At 47.0% G+C, this 13080-nt stretch overlaps 1 protein-coding gene and 1 long non-coding RNA gene across 3 annotated transcripts in view; both read right to left on the bottom strand.

Annotated features, from left to right (window-relative positions):
• Nucleotides 1-13080, bottom strand: part of KCNQ3 (potassium voltage-gated channel subfamily Q member 3) — a 291277-nt gene that overhangs the window by 202741 nt on the left and 75456 nt on the right. The gene's annotated exons all lie outside the window — the stretch shown is intronic.
• Nucleotides 1-13080, bottom strand: part of LOC129626577 (uncharacterized) — a 37664-nt gene that overhangs the window by 13132 nt on the left and 11452 nt on the right. Inside the window, exon 1 of one of the 2 annotated variants that reach the window (XR_008702046.1) lies at nt 9042-9311. The exons of the other annotated variant lie outside the window; for it this stretch is intronic. This is a non-coding gene — a long non-coding RNA (uncharacterized LOC129626577). Of the gene's footprint in view, nt 1-9041; nt 9312-13080 lie in introns of those variants that run through there. 2 annotated transcript variants of the gene reach the window in all.

The following is a 13080-nucleotide window of genomic DNA, read 5'->3' as shown; positions in this document are numbered from 1 at the left end:
CCAAACATTTAGTAGGCTCCTAAAATGTCATTACTATTAAATATTTGGTTTCCACAATCTCAGGACACACTAGCATCATCCTCCAGGGTGGAATACCTTGATCCTTTGGGACTGAGTGGGTGGATACAATTTCAGAAAAGAGCGATGTCATTCAGAATGCAGGGTGATAAAGTCATTAAGTGTGTATTTCCACTTGGGGCACAACCTCTGATTTTGTAAGTTTATCTTATCTTTTTTAGGTTTTGATAATATTTTTATAGAAATGTAGTTTATTTACAATATTGCTGTTAGCTTCAGGCGTACAGCAAACTGAATCAGTGATATATGTGTGTGTGTGTGTGTGTACATACATATTTTGTCATGGAAAAACCTGAACGAATGTTTTGACGGCCATAATACCTTCTTTTTCAGATTCTTTTCTATTACAGGCCGTAATTCCCCAGAGGCAAAGCCCAGATCCTCCTTTTCTGGATTCGGCTGACAGTGGACACAGCACACCCTGGGAGTGGCAATGGCCCAGATGCTTGTCTGGACAGAGGTGCATTTGTTCCAGGGCTCAGACACCAGCCCTGAAGATGACACTATCGAGAGGCAAGATCTGGAACATTCCCTCCACCTTTCACCAGCTAGGTGACGCTGGGGCAGGCACATAACCTCCACAAGCCTAAAAGACGGAGAGGAGGACAAAGGCAGCTCTCTCCTTGTCCTAGACATTATGGTGAGGCTGTGCTGGGCTGAGGGATACCAAAGCCCCAGACTGGCCCTGTGTGCTCAGCTCAAAAGCACTTCACGCCCCCGCATCCAGCAGGTGCTGGGGAAAGACGCTGATAAAATCGATTCCGTAGGCTGATTCGGATTTCAGGAGCCCATGGTGCTAAAGCACCACCCAGCTGCTTTTTGAGGCTGATGTTGGGTGGGTACACAGCGCAACCACAGGCAAACAGTCAGAAGCATCCTTCCCTGACCGTCTACAGCAACCAGAAGAGAGAAAACATCTTCCCTGCGCCCACGGCAGGAGACTCAAAAACAGCTACCCATGTCTCTTCTTTCCAAGCTCCTGGGGACTTATTCTCAGCCCAGGGCCAACCAGCCTCCTGCAGCAGATTCTACGTGGGGAGCAGTGCTCTGGAGTCACCCGTCTTGCAAGGGACGTTCACTGCTTCTGAAACAGATGCTCATGGTGCCTGGAGAGCTGCTGTCTTGGCAACTGCCTCCCATGCTAGGAGAGGTGTGTTTTCTTGAGCCAGAAAAAGAAAAATCCACTTTAAAGCTCCCACCAAACACACAGTCCGACACTGACACGTGAGCAGCAAGGTGTGTGTGTCCGCAGGCCACACGGGTGGGGGTGTGCTTTTGTGTGTGCAGTCTGCCGCCTGTCAGAGACCACTGTGGGCCTGGATCACCCAGCAGTTCCAAGCCAGGTCCTTTTCATGCCTTTAGCATCCAGCTTCCCCCCAACCTTCCCCAGAGAAACAGATCTAGTTACAGTATAATTTCTCAGACCTCCATTGAGTCACTTCTTTGCAAGAACAGTGGCTCTTTAGCTCTTGGGTCAATTTTATTGACTTGTCTCCAATAGGAACTCTCTGGAACTCATCTTCTGTTCCTGTGTTGGGTTAAAATTTTCTAGAGAAAGATTCACCATTTTTGCTCTGACCTTTAAAACAGAGGCATGATGCTGCCCCTGCCAAGCCCTGCTCAAGGCCCATTATCTGTCTGATCTCACCTGCTAGCCTTTCACATCTTCCCAGCTCTGATCCAGCCATATCTGCCTCCTCACTGTTCCACAGAGATGCCAGGCACATTTCTACCCCAGGGCCTTTGCACCAGCTGTTCCTTTGCCCTAAAGTTTGTTCTTACTGCACATACCTTGCATGCTCTCTCCTTCATCTCCCTCAATGGTTTGTTCAGATGTCACCTTCCCAATGACACATACACTGATTCCTCCCTTTAAAACTATGACAATGTCCCAGCCCCATTTTTACCACCCAGATACTCAAGTCTGTTTTATCCCACAGCACTTTTCATCTTCTAATTTAATCATCTTTTACAAAATTCTTGGTAGTTCTCTATTGTCTTTGTGTCCCACATACTCTAGAATGTAAATTTCATGACATTCGGAATTTTCCAGTCTTGTTCAATTCTAGGTCCACAACGTGAAGCACATAGGAGGTACTTAATAAATACTTCTGGAGTTTTTATTGCTATCTTATTTCTCTGCTGAAGTTTTCTATCTGTGAAGAAGTGAAGGGCTTTGTAAGTGTTAGCTCAAGAGAGAGGACACTCTACCTAAATAATTTTTCTCTTGGGACCTCCCTGGCAGTCCAGCAGTTAAGACTCCAGCTTCCCCTGCAGGGAGCACAGGTGCCATCCCTGGTGGGAGAACTAAGATCCCACAGACCTCATGGCATGGCCAGAAAGTAAAAAGAAATAAATACATGAACAAACAAATAACTGTCCTCTCTGATTCCCCATCTTCCATCATCACTTTATTCTCTTCCTGAACTTTTCACCCCTGACATTAGCAAATGTAAGAAGCACAGAGTGTCGTCTTTGTCATCCTTTGTGACTGTATCCCAAACATCCAGAAGAGAGGTCAGCAAATTTTTCTTTATAGGAAAAGGCTAGAGAGTAAATGGGCTTCCCTGGCGGCTGAGCAGTAAAGAATCCACCAGCAATGCAGGAGATGAGGGCTTGATCCCTGGGTCAGGAAGATCCCCTGGAGAAGGGAACGGCAACCCACTCCCAGTATTCTTGTCTGGGAAATCCCAAGGACAGAGGAGCCTGGTGGGCTACAATCCATGGGGTCGCAAAAGAGTTGGACACAACTTAGCGACTAAACCACCACCACCACCAGTGAGGAAATATCTTAGGTTTTACAAGCCGTGATGTCTCTGTTTCAATTACTCAACTCTGCCTTGAAAAGCTGCCACAGACGGTATGTAAGCAAACGAGCATGACTGTGTTCCAGTAAAATTTTATTTACAAAAGCACGGTTTGTGGTGATTGATTTGAGTGTCATTAAGGCTGTCATGGATGAAAGATGAGGTCCCTAAATCTGACAGTGTGCTCATGATGTGGGAGCCAAATTGCCACAGAATGTAAAACTGAGAGAACGAGAGAGGCACGGCGTACCCGACCTGTGTGCAGGAACTGGTCAGTTTCACACCATGGCATTTGCTGAGAACAAGTATGTTTAAAGAGCCTCGATACTGGATGCTTTAGGATCATGTTTAGTTTGGAAAGAACATGGATAAACTGGAAGAACTTAGCCTTACTGAGACCATCTGATATTAAAGAATCTGGCAGTAAAAAACCCAAAACAGAATGTTGTGGGCCAGATCTGGCCTACAGCCCACGGTTTGCTGACCTCTGATCTAGAACAATGTCTGGCCCGTAGCAGATGTCCGGTAAACACGTGCTGAAAACAGGAATGACCTAAATAATTTACCAAATGCCTACCCTGTGTCAGGCACCACGCTTGGGCTTCCTTTCAAACATTTCATCTTAGCCACAGAAACACCTATTAAAGTCAGGACAGTAATCCTCGATTTAGAGGTCAAAGGACAGAAGTTAAAGGAGGCCCTGGGATACTTTCCCAGGCCATCATGCTTAAGTGCCAATGTGGGGACTGCAATCCAGGTCTTCCAGGCTCTTGATCATTCCACCACTGAGGCCTTCATTCTTGTTAGACGTTCTGTAAAAATGCTGTCCTGATGAGGATGCTGGCTGCAACTCTTCCTCACTCATGGTGTATATATTCTTTGACTCATCTGTCCTGCCAGGGTGTGCCAAGTACCCACCGTGCCCCTTGATCTGCCCAGTGTGATACAAGCTCCAGACAGACTTAGGTCCGTGTTCAGGCAAAGGAGCCTCAGTGTTCAGTTGTGTCTCGACTCTGCAACCTCATGGACTGCAGCCCACCAGGCTCCTCTTTCCATGGGATTTCCCAGGCGAGAATACTGGAGTGGGTTGCCATCACTCTCTCTAAGGAAATCTTCCCGACCCAAGGATCAAACCCATGTCTCTGGCAGCTCCTGCATTTGCAGGCGGATTCTTTACCACTGAGCCACCTGGGAAACCCTAAAGGAGCCACAAGCATGCAGCAAATATGGACCACGTGGCAGGCACCAGGCTGTGGGCGTTAAAAACCCTGACCCTGACTCAGGAACTGCCTGCCAAAGGAAAGAAAACAAGTGTGCGTGCTCTGAGGGCCTTCCCTGTGCCAGCCACTGCACAGCATCCTTCCCTGCCAGGCCTGGAAGAAGGTGGCAGGCACCATGGGAAATTCAGGCACCAATCAGGGGAGCCCCAACAAGAGAGTGTGGACTTTGACCCTGGGGCTCAGAAAAGGCTTCAGCGGAAGGTCGCTGTTGAGTCATGGGTTTGGGGGAGCCAGATCTGGAACCAATTTCCATTCCTGCCACTTACAGCCACGTATAGCCCTGGAGTCCTTGGGCATATGACTCAGTTTCTCCCTGTCCCAGAAAACAGTGATAAAAATAGTACAAGTCCCCATCACCAAAGAATCCTCGTTTTACAAAATTAGAAGAGCTAATATAGGTAAATTGATGGCCTGATCCAGAGTATGCATTAAATACTTAAAACATGGCCACAACCGTCCAGCCTCCTCCTCGTGATTTGATGGGGTCCTTGAAAGCGTGATGACTGTGGGGTGGCGGAAGCAACCCAGGGACTGGTGCAGCCTGAGAGGCCCCTGTTAATTAAACAACCCGAAGTCAGAAAGGGCCCCAAATCGGATCATCTGCTTGTTTAACTAGCATCAAGCACCACGGAGGGACTCCATCTGTTGCTAAGATGTGGTGGAGTGCACCTTGGCCCAGGCTGCCTGGATGCTCCGGGAAGACAAACTGTGCTTCTGCCCAGAGACGCAGCGCAGAGCACAACCAAGGACCAGCTCCAGAGTCACAGGATGTGGGAACTGATCTCCTGCTGCTGGTACCGGGGCCTGCTTCCCGGCAACCAATCCGAACTCAGTCAGTCAGCCCGAGCATCGCCCATTCAGAGCGCATGGACGGGTGTGAGGCACTGACTGGGGCCCCGTTAACATCCCCTCCTGGTCCCCACTGACTTTCCTGTAACTCCCCACCCACACCAGGCCTGAGAGACGCCCCGGGCAGGGGGAGGGGATCTAACTCAGTAGCAAAGATGTAGCTTCAAATCTGGTTTCAAATAATGCAGCTCAAATCAAGGTGGTCCCCTACTCCATTCAATGTATCTTTTGTATCCGATGATAGATCTTTTTTAACTTGCCCAAGTACCTTAGCTCAGGGTCTTCCTGGTGGGAGCTCAGGTGGTAAAAAATCTGCCTGCAATGCAGGAGACCTGGGTTCAATCCCTGGACCCAGAAGATCCCCTGGAGAAGAGAATGGCAATCCATTACAGTATTCTTGTCTGGAGAATTCCATGGAATGAGGAGCCTGCCGGGCTACAGTCCGTGGGGTTGCAAAAAGTCGGACACAACTGAGCGACTAATACACACACATACACATACACATACACATACACATACAGACACACAAGCATCTTAATTCAAGACAATTTAGAAACATAAAAACAAACCCAGGAAAGTGAAGAGGCTTTTCATCACATAGTAATAACCTAGGGTGATCCATGGTTAGGGAAGATGCCCTGGAAAAAGAAATAGCAAGCCACTCCAGGATTCTTGCCTAGGAAATCCCCTGGACAGAGGAGCCTGGCAGTCTACAGTCCATGGGGTTGCAAAGAGTTGGACAAGACTTAGTGACTAAATAACAACAACAACGGGTTTATCCAGCATCTCATCCTGAGGAAACTGCCAACTCATCGAGGATTCTGGAACTTCTGTGATGCATCAGGGGCTCTCACAAGTGTTCTCTCAAGTGCTTCCAATAACCTTCAGGTCAGCACTGGGTCCATCCCTACAGAGGTTGACACTCAGGGTCTTCAAAGCCAACAAAGGCATCAGTGGCCTCTCCTAGGGGAAGGACACATCTCACCAGAGCCCAGGAATACTCATGGGACATGTGAGACAAGGACTGACATTCAGCGATGCCCTAAGGTAGCAGGCTGGTTTCACAGATGCCAGCCCCAGGCCACGGTCAGAGACCTGAGGCCAGCCCCAGATTTGCCAATATGATCTGTTTGGACTTCAGCACATGACCTAATCTGGGCAATTTCACATTCTCTATCTGCTAAATGGAGCTAATTCTAGTATCTATTCCTGGGATTGTAGGGAGGATTAAATGAAATAGCGTGAGAGACCCTTGACACAGGCTGTGGTCGTGACCTCCGTCTCTGACCCAGGTCCTCTGCTCCCTGTGCTACGCATGTTGTCTCATTTCATCTTCATGATTGGCCCCATTTTACAGATGACAATAACAAACCCTTCAGTCTCCAGGTTCAGTTTCCATGACAATCAATTCTCTAGCCGCTACCTACACTGAGCAGTGAGACTCTGCAACCCAGAACCGACCTTTACAGAAGTTGAATTTACAGGGAAGAAAAGCACGCCACTTATACCCGAAAGAAAAAAAAAAAAAAAAACCTGACCTCCTCAGAGCCACAGAGATGGTCAAATGGAAACCTGGCAAGGCAGTAACTCCATGTATCATACTGTCAAGAGGGAGACATTTCTCCCTGTGGCTTTTCAAGTTTGCTCTCAGATTTGTCCAGCCCTACTTCCTGCAAAAGCCTGGGTACCAAAAACCTTGGGAAAATTCCAAAGAGACGAGGCTTGCTGTAGGAGTCAGAATCCTGGCGGCGCACATGGTTCCTGGCTCCTGGGGGTCACACACAGCAGCACTGGGACCTGGAGGCTTCAGCCGGCTGAGGGAGTGCAAAGCTGTCAGAAGCGATCTTGCCAGAACAGCAACAACAACAAAGACCCAACGTCATTCTGAGAGCTTGGAAAACTTTTTTGCAAACCTCTTCCAGTCCTGGTGCGTCTCTCATGTTAGCATGTTCGTCCTTTGCAAGGTGCTTAAAGAGGAGTCTTGGAGTCCAAGTCTACATTTTAGAGAAGGAAGTCTTAAATTTTCCCATAGGGTGGTTGTAGTGATTTTTTAAACTTTGAGACAATGTCTCTAGAATATGGGGCTTCTGTGGTGGCTCAGCAGTAAAGGATCTGCCGGCCAGTGCGGGAGACATGGGTTTGATCCCTGATCCAGGAAGATCCCATATGCCATGGAGCAACTAAGCTCGTGCGCCAGAACTATTGAGGCTGCGCTCCAGAGCCCAGGGGCCACACTGCCGAGCCCACGAACCCCAGGCCCAGCTCCACAACAAGAGAAGCCACTGGAATGAGGAGCCCCACGCACCACAACCAGGGAGTAGCTCCCACTCTTCTCAACTAGAGAAAGCTCACACGAGGCAATGAAGCCCAGGGCAGCCCTAAATAAACAAATCACATAACAAAAGCAATCCCTTCACTTCCTCCACCTCTCCGGACTTGCAGCCCCACTTCAGCCCAAATTCTCGACCAACTGGTCTACACAGGATCCCTTCCATCTTCACTGCCCATTCATTTTTTTTTTTCCTCTAACTTTTTATCTTGAAAATTTTCAAACTTACAAAAAAGTTGAAAGAAAACATCAAACATGTACGTGCCCTTCCCTAGAACATTTATCCAATGTTAACATTTTGGTCACTTTTGCTCTCTGTACAATTTAAAAATTATGATCCATTGGAAAATGTTGGCAACATCATGACTGTGGGGGGCAGAATAACAGCCTCCCCAAGAGGTCCTCATCTACTTCTAAGAGCCTGTGAACATTTTAGGTTACACGGCAAAGGGGAATTACGATTGCAGATGGAATTAGATTGCTAATCACTTGACGGTAAGATGGAGAGATTAGCCTGGTATCCTTGATAGGATCTAGATTCTAGCTCCATGAGACCCATTGCAGATTTCTAATTTTCAGAATGATAAGCTAATAAGTTTGTATTACTTTAAGTCATGAAATGTGTGGTAATTTGTTAACAGGAGCAATAGGACACTAATATAATAACTGCTCCTCTAAATTCTTCAGCATTTCTTAATAACAAGGAGATTTTCATATATAACCACAATGTCATTATCACATCCAAGAAAATTAACAAAAATTCCATAATATCATCTAACATGAAACCCACATTAATATTTCTCTAATTGTCTCAAAACTATTTCAAGTCATTTTTTTTTAAACTCTAGGATCTAATCAAGGTGCATGATTGAATTTGGATATGCTCCTTTATTCTCTTTTAAACAAGAATAGTTTCTTGGGTTCGGGGAGTGTTTTTCATGTTATTGACATTCTTAAAGAGCCAGGCCCGTTGTCACACAGAACCTTCTCGATTTGACTGGTGGCTTCCTTCCAATCAGAGCCAGGTTAAGACTCTTTGGTGAGACTGTCTCGTGGAGGATAGTAATTACCATTCAGTCTTCAACCAGCTACTCAAGTCACAAGTCTCTTCCATGTCTCCTAGTCCAAGAGACACATCTCTTCCTTCACATCAGACTTTCTCAGTAGCATTTGACAGACTGACCACTCTGTCTCCAAAAACATTTTCTTCTTCCCAGTTTTTACGACATTTAGCTATCCTAATTTTCTCCCTACATCTTTCTGAGATCCTAAATCTGTGGACTTATTTTCCTCTTTGCTGTTGTTGTTTAGCCACTAAGTCATGTCTGACTCTTGTGAGCCCATAGACTGTAGCCTGCCAGGCTCTTCTGTTCAGAGGATTTTCCAGGCAAGAATACTGGATCGGGTTGCCATTTCCCTCTCCTGCGGATCTTTCCGACCCAGGGATCAAACCCATGTTTCTTGCGTCTCCTGCATTGCAGGCAGATTCTGCACCACTGAGCCATCTGGGAAGCCCTTATTTTCCTCTACTCAACCTTTAAACGATTGTGTTACTCCCTCATGTCTGAGGCCTTTCTCTTTCTCTGTGGTTTCACCTGGGTGAGCTCATCCACATCCAGAGCTCCCACTTGCGGATGGCTCCCAAGTTCATGTCCTCAGCTCGCTCCCTCCTCTGAGGGCAGGGCTCACAGCACCTACCTGACATCACCTGGATTGTTTCAATGGCATCTCTGAGAAGTTCAAATCAAAACTCCCAATTTTCCTCCGGAAGCTTTTGATGCCCAGTCTCCGATCCTGGGAAGAAGCAGCAGCTCTCTCATTGCTGTTACGGTTGGAACCAATGGCCATCATGCTTCATTCCCCCCTGTATTTGCTGTCACAACTAACTTGGGTTCAAAGTCCTTGGACGCTATCACTTATGTACCTTCCCAGGCATTTGCTTCTATCTATCCTCCGTCTAAGCTACTATGATCTCATGCCCAGCCCAAGTTTTGGGATAAGATATCCAACAAGACAGTAAAATTCCTGTTTCCTCTTTGTAAAATAGATCAGTATAGTAAGTAAATTAGATAACACTTAAAAAGCCCAGGACATAATGCCTGCCTTACGGTAAATATTCAATCAATGGGTGCTCAGGAGTAGCAGGGGGCAACAGATGGAATCAGGGGCAAACACTGGGGATCAAACTCTAGAGTGACATCGATTCCACATCAGTTTTGAAAAATCACTGTTTTGAGAGAAATCATTCTGTCTTCAAATCGAACACAAGTCCAGAATCCAGTCTTTATTCTCTGCAGACAGTTTCTGCTGAACCAAAACATGAGAACAAATAGCTTCAGGTCTCTGCCTTTATTTGTCTCTTCAGTTCATTTTTATTTTCATTTTTTGGGTCCAATATGGCCTCTCTCAATTTTGTAGCTTCTTGATGTTTGAATTTTTATGCATTTTTGGAAAATGTATTAGAATTGAATACAATGGAAGAAATCAAGTTATAGTGGTTTTTATTTTTTAAAATAGCATTCTTTAAAATAATGTGCCCATTATTTCCATTTCCTCAATGTTCTATATATACTTTCCTCTGCTACAAAAAAAAATCTCAAATGTCAGCATCTTATTTGGGGTGCCCCCAAGAATTCAACATTTTACTAAAGGTTACTTGCATAAGCCTTTTCTCTATTAAAATGCTATTTTAATTTTTCTATTTATACAAACAGTATAAATAGTACAGGTTAAGCGGTTGGATACAGGAAGAGACTGAATGATGCTAAAAATGCAGAGGTGGGAGAGACAGGACAGAGAATGGAGAAAGGGACAAAGAGAGGCTGGGAGGATGAGCCAGGAGTGAAAGAAGGAAGCAAACAAACCACAGAGTGTGTCCGATGGGCTGAATGGGCTTTCTCAGAACCCCAGCTGATGCTGGCATCAGCCCCAAAAGGAAGGAGCTGAACCTCAGACCACATCCCCCAGATGGTGAGTGATGGGCTGCAACAGTGAACTCTGGCTCACACCTCCTCTGACCACAGAGTGAAACCACCTGCACACACGTGCCTGCACACACCTGAAGATGTGTTCAGTGCTGCCGTAAACCTTCAAGTTCCCTTTGAGCCAAGCCATCTTAGAAATCAGCAACAAAACAAGAAGGCCTCCAAAGAAAAAGACAGAAGGCTTCTCCAGACCTCTGTCCAAATAATGGGAGGTTCACAAAGGTGCTGGAGCAAGTACCAATCGTGTACCATGCATAGAAGACTTACTCGTTTATTCATAGGCTTTGTCTCTGTATGCACAGTAGAATCAACCTGCTTCGCAAGTTTTATTAACAACGCTGCAGTAAAAACTCTTGTAATGAGTTACAGAAATAGCTCTCACCTCTGGGTGCCGCAGAGCATCCTAAGCCTCAGACTTTTTTTTTGGTCATTTTTTCCCAGTACATTTGAACATTTTGCAGCCATCACAGGAAGCTATTCTATTAGCAGAAAAGCAATAAGCTGATGGCCCTTTGAAGATGACTCTCCTAATATACCTGGTGTCTACTTTCTCTTACGCCATTCTTGCTGTCCTGGCTTTCAGGATCCATTTTACATCTGAGGCCCACAGAGCTAGCAAAAGGGAGAGAAAGGGGACCAAAACAATCCTAAGATTTCATAACCCCTTAGACTGCCCAAAATAGCAAGCATCCATAAAGATGGAACAACCTCAGGGGCACCTCCTGCAGGGCCATTATGACATCTCTATCTGTGTGCACAAGAGATGCTAAGACATGACAAGACAGGGTGACCCTATCCATCTCTAGGTCCCCAGGGCCTCTCCCTTCACCAACTACTGGACTTTAGATAAACTGTCTCTCTGAGTCTCAGTTTTCTCTTCTGTAAAATGGAAACATTCCTTTGGACAGTCTCCTTTCAGCCTAGGAGCCAGAGATGCTACTAAAACCTAAAGTCAGCTCATATCACTCCTCAGAACCCTTCAGTAGCATCGTGAATTCCCAAGAGTGAAGGTCCAGGCCTCCAAGGTCCTGGCAACCTCAGCATCCTCTTATCTCTCTGACTGCATGTCCTGCTTCGTGCTATCACCACCTGGACCATGCTGGTCTCCTGGCCACTCCGGGAACATGAGAGGCCCTTTCCTCCATCAGCACGACGGGCTCCGTGTCCTTCTCCTTGCTGCCCCTCCTTCTTTCCAGAAGCTCTGCTTTCAAGGCCCTTCAGATAAGGCCTCATTGTCACCCAGAGCTCAAGAGCAACATCCCATCCCTGCACCTGGCCCCGGCTTGTTTCCCTCCCTAGTGACAGGACCACCCAGCCCGTCTGTTTCCTTTACTTACTATTTGCTTTTCTCCCCCGACCCTAACTGAAACCCGAGCTCTGTGAGGCTGGTGGTTTTAATCAGCTTTGCTCATGGCTGTATCCCCGGTCCCTAGGACAGTACCTGGCACATACCAGGTACGTAATCACTGTGCTGAAGGCAAGTTTATTTCCAATGACAGTCAGCAAGCCCTACATGGAGTGTGAGCACAATCCATCAATGTGTCAGCAGAGAGCAGGGGACAAGCCCTGACTTCTCAGGATGCCCTTTCTGCTTCCTTCTTGATTTTGCACGTGCTCAGGATGGCTGATGAAAGGGGTGTTGCAGACTCCTTCTCTCCCACACGACAATCAGTCTGTCTCCTAGTGGAGACAACCACTGATGCTGGAACAGTCTCTACTCTTGGTAACCTTGTAATGAGGAGGATATAAACACCTAGTCCTGGTCATCTGAGAAAGCCTCCCAGAGCAGCGGGAATGCAGGACGGGCTTTAGAGGCTGTGCGGGTCAGCAATGAACAGAGAGGTCAAGGGAAGGGTATTCTGGCTCCGAGCAACAGGTACAAAGGTGGTGATGCAGGAGAGCGGAGTGTCTTGGTTGACCTGTTCAAGCTCCTGCATTGACCATCTGTCCTGTGCTCGAGCTGGATGGACTCTGGAAACAGACTTTGGTTAAGAGCATCACATGATGGGCATTCCCTGGTGGTCCGGTGCTTAAGACTCTGTGCTTCCAATTCAGGGGGAATTTCCTACTCAAGGAACTGGGATCCCACATGCCTTGTGGCAAGGCCAAAAAATAAAATCGATAAGCAACAAGGATTTGCTTATGTAACAAAAAAGAGCATCACATGGTTTGTGGCTGCAAAGAGGAAGAGTAAGAAATACCATTTTAGGACCCTGCTGGCATGGTACTCACGTTGGGTGATGGAGTAGCTGATGGAAGCACTAAGGAAAGGCACGACACAGGCCTTAGGCAGAAGGGAGACAGGCAACATCAGTGTCTGGACAGTGGGATGAGCAAGTGCGAGGGGCTGCAGAGGCAGCAGATGGGGCAGGAGACAAGTTCAAAGGCCCAGGGAGAAGGAACAAGGGTCTGAGCTGAGATGACAAAACAAAAAATCCAGAGAGGAATCCTGGTCTTCCTTTAGACTTCCCTGTCTCCCAGATGCTGAAGGAGATGCTCCCACCCCTCCCCGCATCCAGCCCAGCAGTAAGCTTCATCAAACCCACTTCCAAACACATCCCATCCGGATCCCATATGGGCGGCGAGAAAGAGCACAGGCTTGGCAACTCAGCTTCCGAGAAGAGAGTCCTGGCTCCTGCATTTTCCAGCTCTGTGTCCTTGAGCAAGTGATTTCTCTAAGCCTACTGTTCCCAAGGTCTCAACATGACTTGGGAACAGTAATGGAACCAATGGAATAAAGTTCCTGGCAGCGT

The sequence above is a fragment of the Bubalus kerabau genome, chromosome 14 (genome assembly GCF_029407905.1).
Source record: "Bubalus kerabau isolate K-KA32 ecotype Philippines breed swamp buffalo chromosome 14, PCC_UOA_SB_1v2, whole genome shotgun sequence".
NCBI lineage: Eukaryota > Metazoa > Chordata > Mammalia > Artiodactyla > Bovidae > Bubalus > Bubalus kerabau.
Note: the sequence above shows the minus strand (reverse complement) of the source record. Positions and strands in the feature narration are given on the sequence as shown.